We start from the raw sequence: 12,453 nt of genomic DNA, 5'->3' as shown, positions 1-12,453 counted from the left end.
TAAAAACTGTTTTAAGAATGTGTTAAACAGTAGACTTTAATTTCAATAAATTTTGATGTTTAGGTTTTGCCACAGCGTAATGTAATGCAATTTAACATGATGTTCAATTTAAAAACCACTTTTGGCGGCTTTATGAAAAGGTGTAGAGTTTTTCCAGTAGAACTTATTCAGGTTAGACGCCATATTTAGTTTAACGTAAATGAAAATGAGGCTGTCAGGGATAGACTTAAGGTACATTTACAAGTCAACAATGTACCAAAAACAAAAGTCTTTGAAAAGTTTCACTAACTTAGATGAAAACATTACACACAAACCTGCGAAAATGAAAGAAAACAAAACAAAACGCTGGATTGCTCATGCTGATGTCACTTTGTAAAGAAACACTAAGCGAACAAATATACAGATTCAGGCATTCATTGTTTTCACAGAGATGATAATGTTAACGTTTTATAAAAATTGGACTTTGAAACCTGTTTTCAAAAGTTTGCCTTTTCAGTTTCCTAAAACACCATTGTTGTGAAAATTAAGAGCCAAAGGTCATAAAAATGAAATTTTTAGTTGGAAATGGTGTCGTTTAAAAACCTCCTTGCAGTCTTTACAAAGGCACGCGTTGTATAAAGATCCTAGATTATGTCATTTTTGCAGCTCGTGACTTTCAAAACTGTTTTATGGAGATTTTTTGTGTTTTTTTGTCTCTGAAAGTTTTTTTTTTTCGGAAACATGTTTTGTCTGAACATTCATGCTGTTAACAACAGTCCAATTTATCGAATGCACCATACTTCAGTCCCTTACAGCCTCGTTCACATTCCCGCCAAAAAAAAAATGGCTGCCCTGACTAACATCTATCGAATTCTAATTAAGAATGGCAGTGTCTAAGTTTGAATAGTGGCAACAGGCATTGCGTATAGTAACGTGACACAACGCAGCTCAGCTTAGCATAACTTACTGTAGCCAATATGATCTCACATCGAGACAGAGGACTCAAGTCTACTCACTTTCAACAAGGCCAAACTACATGTGGCCCTGAATATCTGAGTCAACCTGTTGGGTGATTTGAAATGATTTGGGCCGGTCACAGGGGAGACGGTGTGATCAAAGGACTGACTCACCACGCGGCTCTTCTCTCGGGGGCCGATTCCATCTGTCACGTTTAACAGACTGAGGCTGTCTGCTGGCCACTCAGCGAGAGAGTGCGGCAAACTCCTGCCAGATTGGTGCTGATTGTATTTGATTGCATTTGAGTGCTGCTTCGACGATGAGTCTAAGAGCTGGTATCATCCCACTCTTGTCACATCAACGCTGGAAAAAAATGGGAAACACTGCTCTGAAACGTTGGACCCCTTAGAAAGTCATGGGGAAAAAAGGCCTTTCTGCTATTCGGAGAGGAGATGATACTCAGAAAAGGGCCTGAGTGTGTGATTGTCAGTGTGGTTATGACAGAAGTGAACGGTGATATACTCATAGCGCGGGTACAGAGCGTCTCGCACGCTTGTCTTTACTCCTGTTAGGAGTTCAAGCTGTTATTACGCCGTCACACTCGTTCGTGGCAGAATGTTTGCTGGGTGTGTGAGTATGTAGGCTTGTTTACTTCAGCATAATGTCACCTTTGCCACTGTTTTTAGATTCATTAGCCATGCCTATAGAGTAAAACCCATGGTTTGCCGCGTGGCCTTCGTCGGCACATTTCCAGGGTGAAAGTGTTTCGTGTAAACATTTCTGCAAGGTTGTGAGTAAATGGAAATGTGGCCTTCCATTTTCACACCTCAATGGCTATTGATGTTACAAACATTAATATAGCCGAGATTCCATTTTTACAGCCATAATGACTAAGAATGATCTGAGTTCAGGTGAACAGCAATGGAAAAGTTTTCAGAAACTCCTAGGCTGATGATACAAGGGGCAACTTTTTGAGCAATGTTGCTGGGCAACTTCGGTTAATATTGCTGTCAATGGGGAACCAGGTAAGACACGACTGATCTAAAGTACCCAGATTGAAATTAATACCCATTATCCATGGGAAAGTGCCCAAGCAACATTGCTCCAAAAGTTTTGTCTGGCAAAATTTCTGAAAATGTTGCCCCGTGTATCATCAGACTAAAAGTAAGTATTATCCAGTGTGCAATAGTCGTGTAAGACAATGAAAGACTTCATGCTGAAGTCATGGGATAACATTAATGTCGAAGTTCTCAGGAAATATATTTGACACTATGCCAGAGAGATATGCTGCTGTGATTGCTGCAAAAGGCGGACACCAAATATTTTGTATTTAGTTTAAAGTGGATAAAAATCGTACGACTAACTTCATCTGATATTTGTTGTGCTCAGAGCAACCATCTGCATGTTTTACAAACATTAAGAAGTTAATTAATATTTTTTAGGCAAAAAGGTAATTTTTTTCAGATCTCTCTCTCTCTCTCTCTCTCTATTTATATATATATATATATATATATATATATATATATATATATATATATATATATTAGTGACAATATATGTTTTAGGTAAATTTAATGAAAATGTAATGTGTTCATGTAAAAGATATGCAGTTGCCTCTATAGGATTTAGTGATATACAGCTGGTAAATAGATGTAACATGTCATATCTGTCACTTTATTGGATATTTTAGCATGTATCTATTTATTTATTTGATCATTTTGAATCAGAGTGTTGTGAGTACCGACTGTGGTTCTGAATTTTTGGGTTCTCTGAAGTGTTGGGCTGTTTGTGTGTGCTAGTGTGATGATTAATGAGGTATTTTTGGCAAGTTGGCATTACTCATCAGTGCCATGGCAGTTTTGTTTCAAAAGTGCTGGTGCTGGAGAAAGAGGGATTTTAGCCCATCAGCAGTGTGTGATGTCAGCACACAGGACAACAAAAGACAAGTCCAAATCCGTGCTGTTTGCAGCATTACAGGGGCCCAGGCTGGGCTGAACACAGGCCCTCTTTTCACAGGGACAAACATACCAAAGCACACGCTCGCACACACACACACACACACACACACACACACACACACACACACACACACACACACACACACATATACCACTGCTGCAGTGTCTCTCAGCAACATCAACACACTTTCTCTTCTAAGCCTGTGTGTATTTTCATGCATTCAAAAGCAGCAGTTCAATGCCTGAAGACTGATATCTCATGAGTAATAATTTATAAATGCAATAATTACTAGTACATAATAATTAATTACTTGGACTCTTTGCAAAACATGAACAATCTTGACTTTGTATGGTGCAGTGTAAAATGTGAAATAAAGTGTAGATGCTAGTATTTCTGATACCTGATATGACCCTTAACTGTATGAAGCTAATGTATCATTTTTGATTTGAAGCCTTTTAAATGATCAACAATGATCAACACCTGTTGCACACAGTTTACTACATGCCTTCATTTTCTGATTGAAATTTGTTTATTTATTTCTTTATTGCAGACAAAATGTCTTTTATTATGATTGTACAAACATCACCTTCAGATTCATGTGTATATTTGCTGTAAAGTAAACATAAGAATAACATTGATATTATTAGCAATATTTCAACATTTACTGGACTGAAGAATATTATTCAAAAAACAATATTCATATTGTTTGAAAAATCATGTTCAAATGTGAATACCAAATAAGGTATTCAGCATAGGCTTTTGAGGAATTTTATCTGTATTTCGCTCAATCACCAATGTATTGCATTGATTTTTATGTTTTGATGCTACAGAGCTTTGAGCATAAATCTTAGCAATTAATTATCATCTAAAACATATTACTGAGAAATAAAGAGTGAAAACAAGTATTGTTGTAATTGTAATTTCAAGTAGCTTGTTAAACTAGTATAAACTGTTCCAAACTGTCAATCAATCAATCATTCAAATGTATTTATTTAGTTAGTTAATGTAAAAGTTCAATAAGCTGTTCCATTAACAACAACAACAACAATATTTTTTTCACAGTTATTTCAAATGTCAGTCTTTACAGGGTTAAATTAACTTTAGTAAGGTTAATTCAGGAATATCAAATAAAACCAAACAAATAAAACCATTAAAATTTGATTTTAAAATTTTGTAAATTTTATTTATTTATTTATTTTATTTGTTTGTTTTTAGGTTCATATCTTTAACAACACGGGTTTTTGTCATTTATCAGAAAAAAGAAACAGAGGTTAAATTTGTAAGAGAGAGGTGGGTGATTCGAACCCGCTGACATCATCACGTAAACAAATTCACTACAATGTAAAAACAAAATAAAAAACACAGTGTTATGTCATCGTAGACGGGTATGCGTGCCTTTTATTAATTTCTCATCTGCAGGTTGAAACGTTAACAGAATTTGCGAATTCAAACGTGACACACACACACACACCTTTGTTTGTCTAATACTGCCGCTCTGACACACCAAAGCCTCTCGTGTTTTTACTTGCAAATCAGGATTACACACTGAATGAAGATTTCTAATGGTGAGAAGGCAGAATTACAGTTAATATGCCACCAGACCAGAGGCAGATTTACAGGAATGTTTCCTCAAATCCATTTAGAGTTCGCTTTACTGAAATATTTAAGCATGAAAATTACATTTAATCACCCAAACCTGTGCACTGTTACTATTTGAAATGAATAAGAAAATCTTTGAAGACTTATTACGCAGCTGTTTTCAATTAAAAAAATAAGTAAATACGCTGTATTTCTGAAGCCATTTCTAAGTGAAAATTAATTTTAATTTTAATGTAAAAAATTTGGTCAAGTTACACGATAGCTTTGTAAGAGGAAATATTTTTGTATATTCTTTTTTTTTTTCTTTTATCTAAAAGATCTAAAATCAATTTGCTTTTACTCGGTAAATTGTTGCAAATAAAACAAAGTAGCCAATAAGAGTTAAAAATAAAACAAAGATAATTGGACCACATTTAAAGAAAGTGTTTCTTAATAAATAAATAAATTAATGAATAAATAAAAAAAAGTAAAAAAAATAAAATAAACAATGCATAATGTGATGTTACTTGCGGTTTATTTGTATTTGTGAAATGTAATACCAATTTCTAAGTGAAAATTATTTCAAAGTAAAACCTAGACAATTTTGTTTGTTTGTTTCAGTGTAATCAGTATAATTCACACAATAGCTGTGTATGAGGAAACATTTTTATCTTCATTATTTATTTATTTATTTGTTGATTGGTTGAACAATTATGTTCCATCGGCCAAAGATCTAAACTCTCAATGCTTCTACACAGTAAAACAAATAAATACAAAATAATAATAATAAATATATTAACATTTTTAAATAAAACTTAAAAAAAGTTAGTGGACTACATTTTACAAGAAAATACTATTTCAGTGTGTGACCTTTAAGAAGTTAGTGAAATCTCTAGCAATTTCTTATGAAGAATTTACAATTTTTTTTTATTCCAAGTGTATGCACTTATTAAGGTTTTATTTTTTTTTCACTGTTGGAGCTTGACATTCTCATGAACTTGCAAACTTGCATACGGGATTGAAGTGATAAGAGGTGTGATAAATAATATCAGGATTAGTTTTTTGTGATTTTGTTTGTAAATGCAGATTTGAATAACAATAATGGGTCATCTTTACAATATACCAAGCATTTTATTACTTGAGGTATAACAATATAACAGCAGAAACCCTGTAGACCAAGAGACCTACCCAGACCTGATTGACTCATGCCGTTGCAATGTTTACCGGTTGCATTTCATTCCTTTTCTTTTTTTTTTTCTAAGCAATTAGAAACAAGATATGGTCGCTGTGGGAGTGCCAGGGTTGTGGAGTTTCCGCTCATGTCATTTGTATAGGGCTTAACCCTACCTGTTTATTTGCATCCCTCTGTCAGTTTCGCCCATCCTTGATGAAGCCTCACGCTACTTTACCCCAATAAACTCAGAAAACACAGTCAGAGATGGTTTGAACGGACTCTGAAGGACGGGTATTGTGGATGCTGCCAGTGCCCAACAAGCCCTCTTTATGATGACAGGAATTATGATGGCCACGTTGGATATGTGAGATCGCTGGTGGCGAGCAAGATAAGTCGAATAATTGTCACTTACTGTAACAGCGGCTCCCATTCATTAAGAGCCCGTGTCTAATAAACTACTGGAGGAAAGGAGGCCAGCTGTACTGTGAAGCCTCAAACAAGGCGACTCTTTCTCTGCGGCCCCAAACTTTGTCAAAAGGCGAAACTGTCTACGAGGAGCTCTGTGATTCAACAGAGATTCCAATAGACGTTTGTCTTGGAGGAGCAAACAAGGGCTTCCTTTTGACTAAATAATAAAAAATAGGCTGTTCAAGAGGGACAGCAAAAACTGACATAGCTTCTTTTTTAGACTAGTTCCAGTTATGTCAACTGGAAAACTAACAATTAGAGGGTTGTTGTGATACTTTCCTTTTTGCCTAAAAGTCAGTGCTGCATAATTTGCAGCAATAGTTGATCATAAAGTTTACCAAACTTATAAAGAATCTTGTCCACAAAAAACATTTATTTTCAATTTACAATCAAGCACATTTCCTGCCAAAATGTTACTAAAATAAGGATGATTGTTTTTTTTTAAATGGCCTGTCATACATTTTCATGTAATTGTCAAATAATGCCAAGAATGGAAACTTACATCAATAAAAATAAAGAAAATAGAATAATCATGCCATATACTGTGTATATATATATATATATATATATATATATATATATATATATATATATATATATATATATATATATATATATATATATACACACACACACACACACACAAAATCAATAATATGCATTGTACATTTACACAATACATTCAATTTTGATCAAAAGTGACAGTAAAGGCATTTATAATTTTGCATAAATGCATTTCAAAGAAATACAGGTCTTTTAAACTTTGTTCATCAAAGACTTGGGAGGAAAATACACAAACATATTAAAATATACTGTAGCATAAGTGTTTTCAATATTGATAATGAAGATGGAGATTTTGCTTTGCATCACAAGAATAAATAACATTTTACAATATTCACATAGAAAACTGTTTATTTTTTTACATATTTTTTTACATTTATTGTTTTTATTGTTTAAAGCAGGCATAAAAGACTTTGTTCAAAGACATGAAAAAAAAAAGTGTTGTCCCCAAACTTCTGATTATGTGTATATATTATTTGGTAAGATTTACCTTATCAGGCCAAAGGCAGGTAACCAATTGAAGCAATTTGATCAGTCAGATGTGGATATGGAAAAGCTATCTTTCTATCAAGTCCTTATGGTTGGCTGACCCGTAAGTTTACCCATAACCTATCAAAATAGTAAGTACTTTCCTGTTCTCGTATCTAACTCACACCTACATCACAATTGCCTCATCACTGAATTCTTACATTCTCTCTTCCAGAGCCACACAAACCATTTGCATTGTGGAATCCATGAACAGAAGCACACCAATTCCTCAACCCCACATTTTTCAACTGTTGAGTGAATTTTTCATACAATTGAGTGAATTCCAGAGGTGCTTCAAGAGGAACACATGTCCTCCACTATGCTGACATTTGAATGCATTTATAGAAACCCTGGTGGTTTAGGGTGTCTTTGCTGGATCATGGTGGGCCATTGTGAGTCGTTCTAAACTTCCTGTCAGTAACTGTCTGAGGGAGGCAAGTACTAACTTCTCGGTATGTGGCAAGTCCTTGTGAACTATTTCTTTTCTTTTTCAACCACTGTTTGTTGTTTTATAGAGTTTCTTTTTTCTAACCTTTAAACTGACTCTGTGCAATGGTAAATATACCCTAGGATCGATGTCATTCTACAAAATTAGCATTTTGGGAATCTGCTGCCAAACAACCAATTGTCACTCTACAAAATATTAATATCTAGCAACTTCACATTGCTATTGCCAAGCAGCTAAACCTCATTCTAAACTCATCCTGAGAGATGTGGGTTCATATTTGCAGAGTTATACCAATTTTGCAGGGACTCAAGAACTCCCATAAGGATATTTGCTGTCATTTACTGAGCTCATGACGGTTTAGCAAAGACCAATTAAGATTCATATTTGCTTATACAGTTGTTAAGTTTCTCTAAGGACCATTGTGATTGGGGCCATACATCCCATTGTTTTCCGATAATTAATGATAGTTTGGTTTACTTTGGACTATACGGGGATATGAGTATAAGACGGCTAAAAGAATGGGAGAGATATATAGTAAGCCACAATTCAAACACACAAGGCTCTGATGACAAATGACTAACTTCAGAAGGTCAGAATAAAAGTCAACACGACAGAGCAGCTTCACTCCTGAATCCCATTCCATTGGGAAATAAGTTAGAGAAAGAAGAGTTTTGGGAGAAAGTTGGATTATTGAATCCAAGGGGGAAGTGGGATCGACTCCATCTGTTGAGAGGGTCTTCCAGCTGACTTTAGCCCACCTGCTGGATATTGGCTCAGGAAGCTCTCTCATATATCCTCCTGAAGTCCTCAACATGATCCTTGAAGGGGGAGTGTACCAAAAGGCATAACCTCTATCTAAGTGTCTTTGTCCCTATAAGGGGGCGAACAGTGGGATTCTACAGGGAAGGAAACACATGCCCCCTCCTTCAACAACAGCAGGAGGAGAAAGAAAGCATATTACATGCTTGAGAATCAGCCTGCTGCCATTATTTTAGTTACCAAACCAGTTGGAGGGGGGGGGTGCACTGTCGCTTTTAGACGTCCTCTACAGGTCGTGAGTCGCGAGATGGGCGGATGAGATTTTCCTTGGCTCACATCACAGATTTTATGAATGCACCTGTGATTGTAGCTCCCTGCATTGTTGTGGTGTTTTTTGTTGAGTGTCACATATCGGTAATGGAAATGAGGAAATAAAGTGAAAGGGAAGTTGGTATCACTTTCACCTGTAAACAAAAGTGTGCCACAAGCATGGTATTCAAAGGAAAGTTGGTTTAATCAAAGCACAGATAAGAAAAACTTGCTAGCTGCTCGATTACCAGACTAGCCATTCATAAATTACGACAAACATGTAAGACACGCCTCTGGCTAAGTTAAATAACAGTAGATGTTTAACTTGATTTTCCCTCCTTTCCCTCTCTCTCTCTCTCTCTCTCTCTCTCTCATTTTCTAGTATTTTTTTTCTATTCAAGCATGGCAGTGATAATTGGATTGTGTGGACACCTGTATGAGTGCAGTATATCCAGGGGATTAGAGAACGGGATGAGTGAGTCAACTCAAATTATTGTCACGTTAACCCGTACAACTGGCAGCCGCCGCCCCCTACTGCTCACTAAAATAAGGTCCAAAGGGCCACAGAACCTACCCAACTTCTGTACAATCTCTAGAGACACTAACATACAGGTGATTTTCTAAAGCTGGTGCATGATATAAGTGGTTCTCAACTGGTTTTGCTTCAAAAGCCAATTCCAACATTGCTTATCATGCAAAAGTTAACTGTTGAGTTCTACATTCTCAGAAAAAGGGGTACAACAGCTTGTCCCTTGTCCCAGTACATTTATAAACACACCGTTGTACCTTATCTACTCCTCTAATGTTCATAGTACTACTTTAAGAGTACATATTACTAGTCTAAGGAACTAATATGCACTTTTTTTCTGGTAAATAAGTTACAACATTGCCCATTTAAGGTTTCTTCTCCAGTGACAAGCTGTTGTTCTCCTAAAGGTACACATTTTTTTTCACTGAGTAAATGTCACATGAATTTAGATTTCAACATAGAGATAGCAGCATATCATCCTTATATCATCCTCTGCACAACAAATTGTGCTACTGGCATTAGGGTCAATGACATAACAATGTATTTGTCCAATCTATAAATAAAAAATAGAGTAAACATGCAATTCATACATATAATGACTTACCTAAAAATATTGTACATTTATGTAGATATTTTTAAGTTATAAAGTAAAATAAAGTGATACATATTCATATATATAAAATAAAATAAAAAGGTATTTCAATAATATGTTATTAAGTAGTTTGGCATAATCATTTCTAGAAAAGATTTGAATCAACAACCAACATGCAGAAAAAACAACAACAACATTAATTATGAAGTTAAATAATAGAAATAAGCCCTTCATGAATCTCTTACTTTTTAAAAACATTTAGAAAATAATGACTTATATCTGTACACTGTGTGTATTCAAGATGTTACTTTTTATTTGATGGTTGCACTACATGACATTTTAGAGTCATTAAAATGTAACATTTTCTTGCAAATAGTATAATTTTGGTTAAATTAAAATGGCATGAAACCTAAATGAATATAAGTACATTTGAAAGAATATGGCTCATTAATTTTAAACTAGATTTTAAAAATGTTTTCTTTATCATGAATACTGTTGTATGCCATTGATCCATCACTGACCCAATAAACACACAAATTTGCATCAACAGCAAATGATAAAGAAAGTGTTTCTCTTTTATATATATATATATATATATATATATATATATATATATATATATATATATATATATATATATATATATATATATATATATATATATTATTTGCATTTAGCATTGTTTTCCCTTTCTGTCTGCCATCATAACACACATGTGACCTATTTTAAAGTCCCAACCACTGCTGTAGATAAGCCGGTAGATGAGCTTTTAGGGAAGATTAACTTTTATCTGTTAAGAAAGTCTAAGGAATATTGTATCCTTTAGTGTTTGATATCACATTTGGTCTTGGTGCACGAAGGATAAATGTCGGACACTACTGCCAACAGGCCTTGTATAAGCTCGTCAGGGTGGCCATCGTTAGAAAGAGTTTGTAAACAGAGCATAGAGTGTGTGGAAGGGGGGCAGAGGTGCTGAAAGACGAGAAGGCAATAGTGAAACTCAAGCTGGTCTGAGCAGTGGAAGGAGGGGGGGCGCTTGTTTGACCACCGAGATGAGCGATGGGCTGATGGTGCCATCAAAAAGCACTGCCACGGCAACTGTGTGGATTCACTAGGTGTCATCTAGGCAGGTAATTCATCAGCCCATGCCGGGGCTGGGCCTCCGAAAACTTCCCATGGTCACTTTTGAGTGTGAATACATAATGAGTTGGAGGGCTCCACATTTGCCATGGCTGATTAGACGAGAACAATGAACCCAAACAGAACTGGCAGTCCTCACAATGGGGACTGGAAAGCCTCAAGGCGTTGCCTCCATATTTCTAGAGGAGGAAGAGAGAGAGAGAAAAGTGAACAAAACTGTAGTTTATAACTGTCCTCTCTCTCGTTTGGACGGCTGTTGTACATGTACAATTCTTTGTCACTGGACTTGTGTGAGTGTGTATCTGTGGCAAGGTTGTGTTAAAAGCCTAAAGAATGATGGGAAACAGTGTTTTGTTATTTATTTATTTACTTATTTATTTATTTAATCACATCCAAAATAAACGTTTTTGTCTGCATAATATGTGTGTTCTGTGTATATTTATCTTGTATGTATAAATACACACATATACAGTATATATTGAAAATATTTACATGTCTATATTTATATTCATATAATTGATATTATAAATAAATATATTAAATATATAAACAACATATTTTTCTAAAATATATATATGCATGTGTGTGTATTTATATATACATAATAAATATACAAAGCACTCATACATATATTAGGCAAACAAAAACTTTTATTTTGGATGCATGATTAATTGTTTGACAGCACTAATTAGCACAGTATGCTTGTAATAAAGTAATTGTTCATTTAGTTAACTTGATATTTAGTTAACTAAAACTAAATGTTTATACAATAAAATCATATATATAAAAAAAAAAAAAATATATATATATATGGATAAAAATACAGATATTTAAAATAAATTAATTAATAAAAAATACTAAAACTTTAAATTAAATTTAAAATGTTAAAATAATTCAAAGAAATAATTCAATGGAAATGGAATATATATATATATATATATATATATATATATATATATATATATATATATATATATATATATATATATATATATATATATATAAATTCAGGGCCTAATTGTAAAAATAACATTAAAATTTTAATAGTTTATCAATGATAAAATAACATTGATTTGAATTTATTAAATGTATATTTACATAACATTATATAACATTAATAACATTATTTGAAGTAAATGTGAGTGTGAGACCATGTAAAACTTCATACCGTCATACCATGTTGTTGTGGCTTGTTGCTAGGTCATTGCTTATGCAGTTGTTTAGGTATTATGAGTGGTTTTTTACTGCAGTTAATAGGGTGTTTTCACTGTTTGCTCAGAGTTTAAAAAGTTTTGCTTATAGGACCAAGTCAAAAGAACCCGCCACAGGTTTCTAGATATACATTTTTCACTGCTAGATAAAAATTGACTGCCTGATGTCACATGATATGTCACACATCATTCACGTCTCTTGCAGGATGATTAAGTTGAAGATAGAAACTTGTGAAATATGTCTTGCTATATGCATACTTT

General features: G+C 34.2%; 1 long non-coding RNA gene across 5 annotated transcripts in view; it reads left to right on the top strand.

Moving 5' to 3' along the window:
* LOC132160119 (uncharacterized) overlaps positions 1 to 12,453 on the top strand; it is a 124,091-nt gene that overhangs the window by 103,027 nt on the left and 8,611 nt on the right. For 2 of the 5 annotated variants that reach the window (XR_009437955.1, XR_009437954.1), the window contains one exon: positions 9,103 to 9,195. The exons of the other annotated variants lie outside the window; for them this stretch is intronic. This is a non-coding gene — a long non-coding RNA (uncharacterized LOC132160119). The remainder of the gene's footprint in view (positions 1 to 9,102; positions 9,196 to 12,453) is intronic. 5 annotated transcript variants of the gene reach the window in all.

This window comes from Carassius carassius, chromosome 16 (genome assembly GCF_963082965.1).
Source record: "Carassius carassius chromosome 16, fCarCar2.1, whole genome shotgun sequence".
NCBI lineage: Eukaryota > Metazoa > Chordata > Actinopteri > Cypriniformes > Cyprinidae > Carassius > Carassius carassius.
Note: the sequence above shows the minus strand (reverse complement) of the source record. Positions and strands in the feature narration are given on the sequence as shown.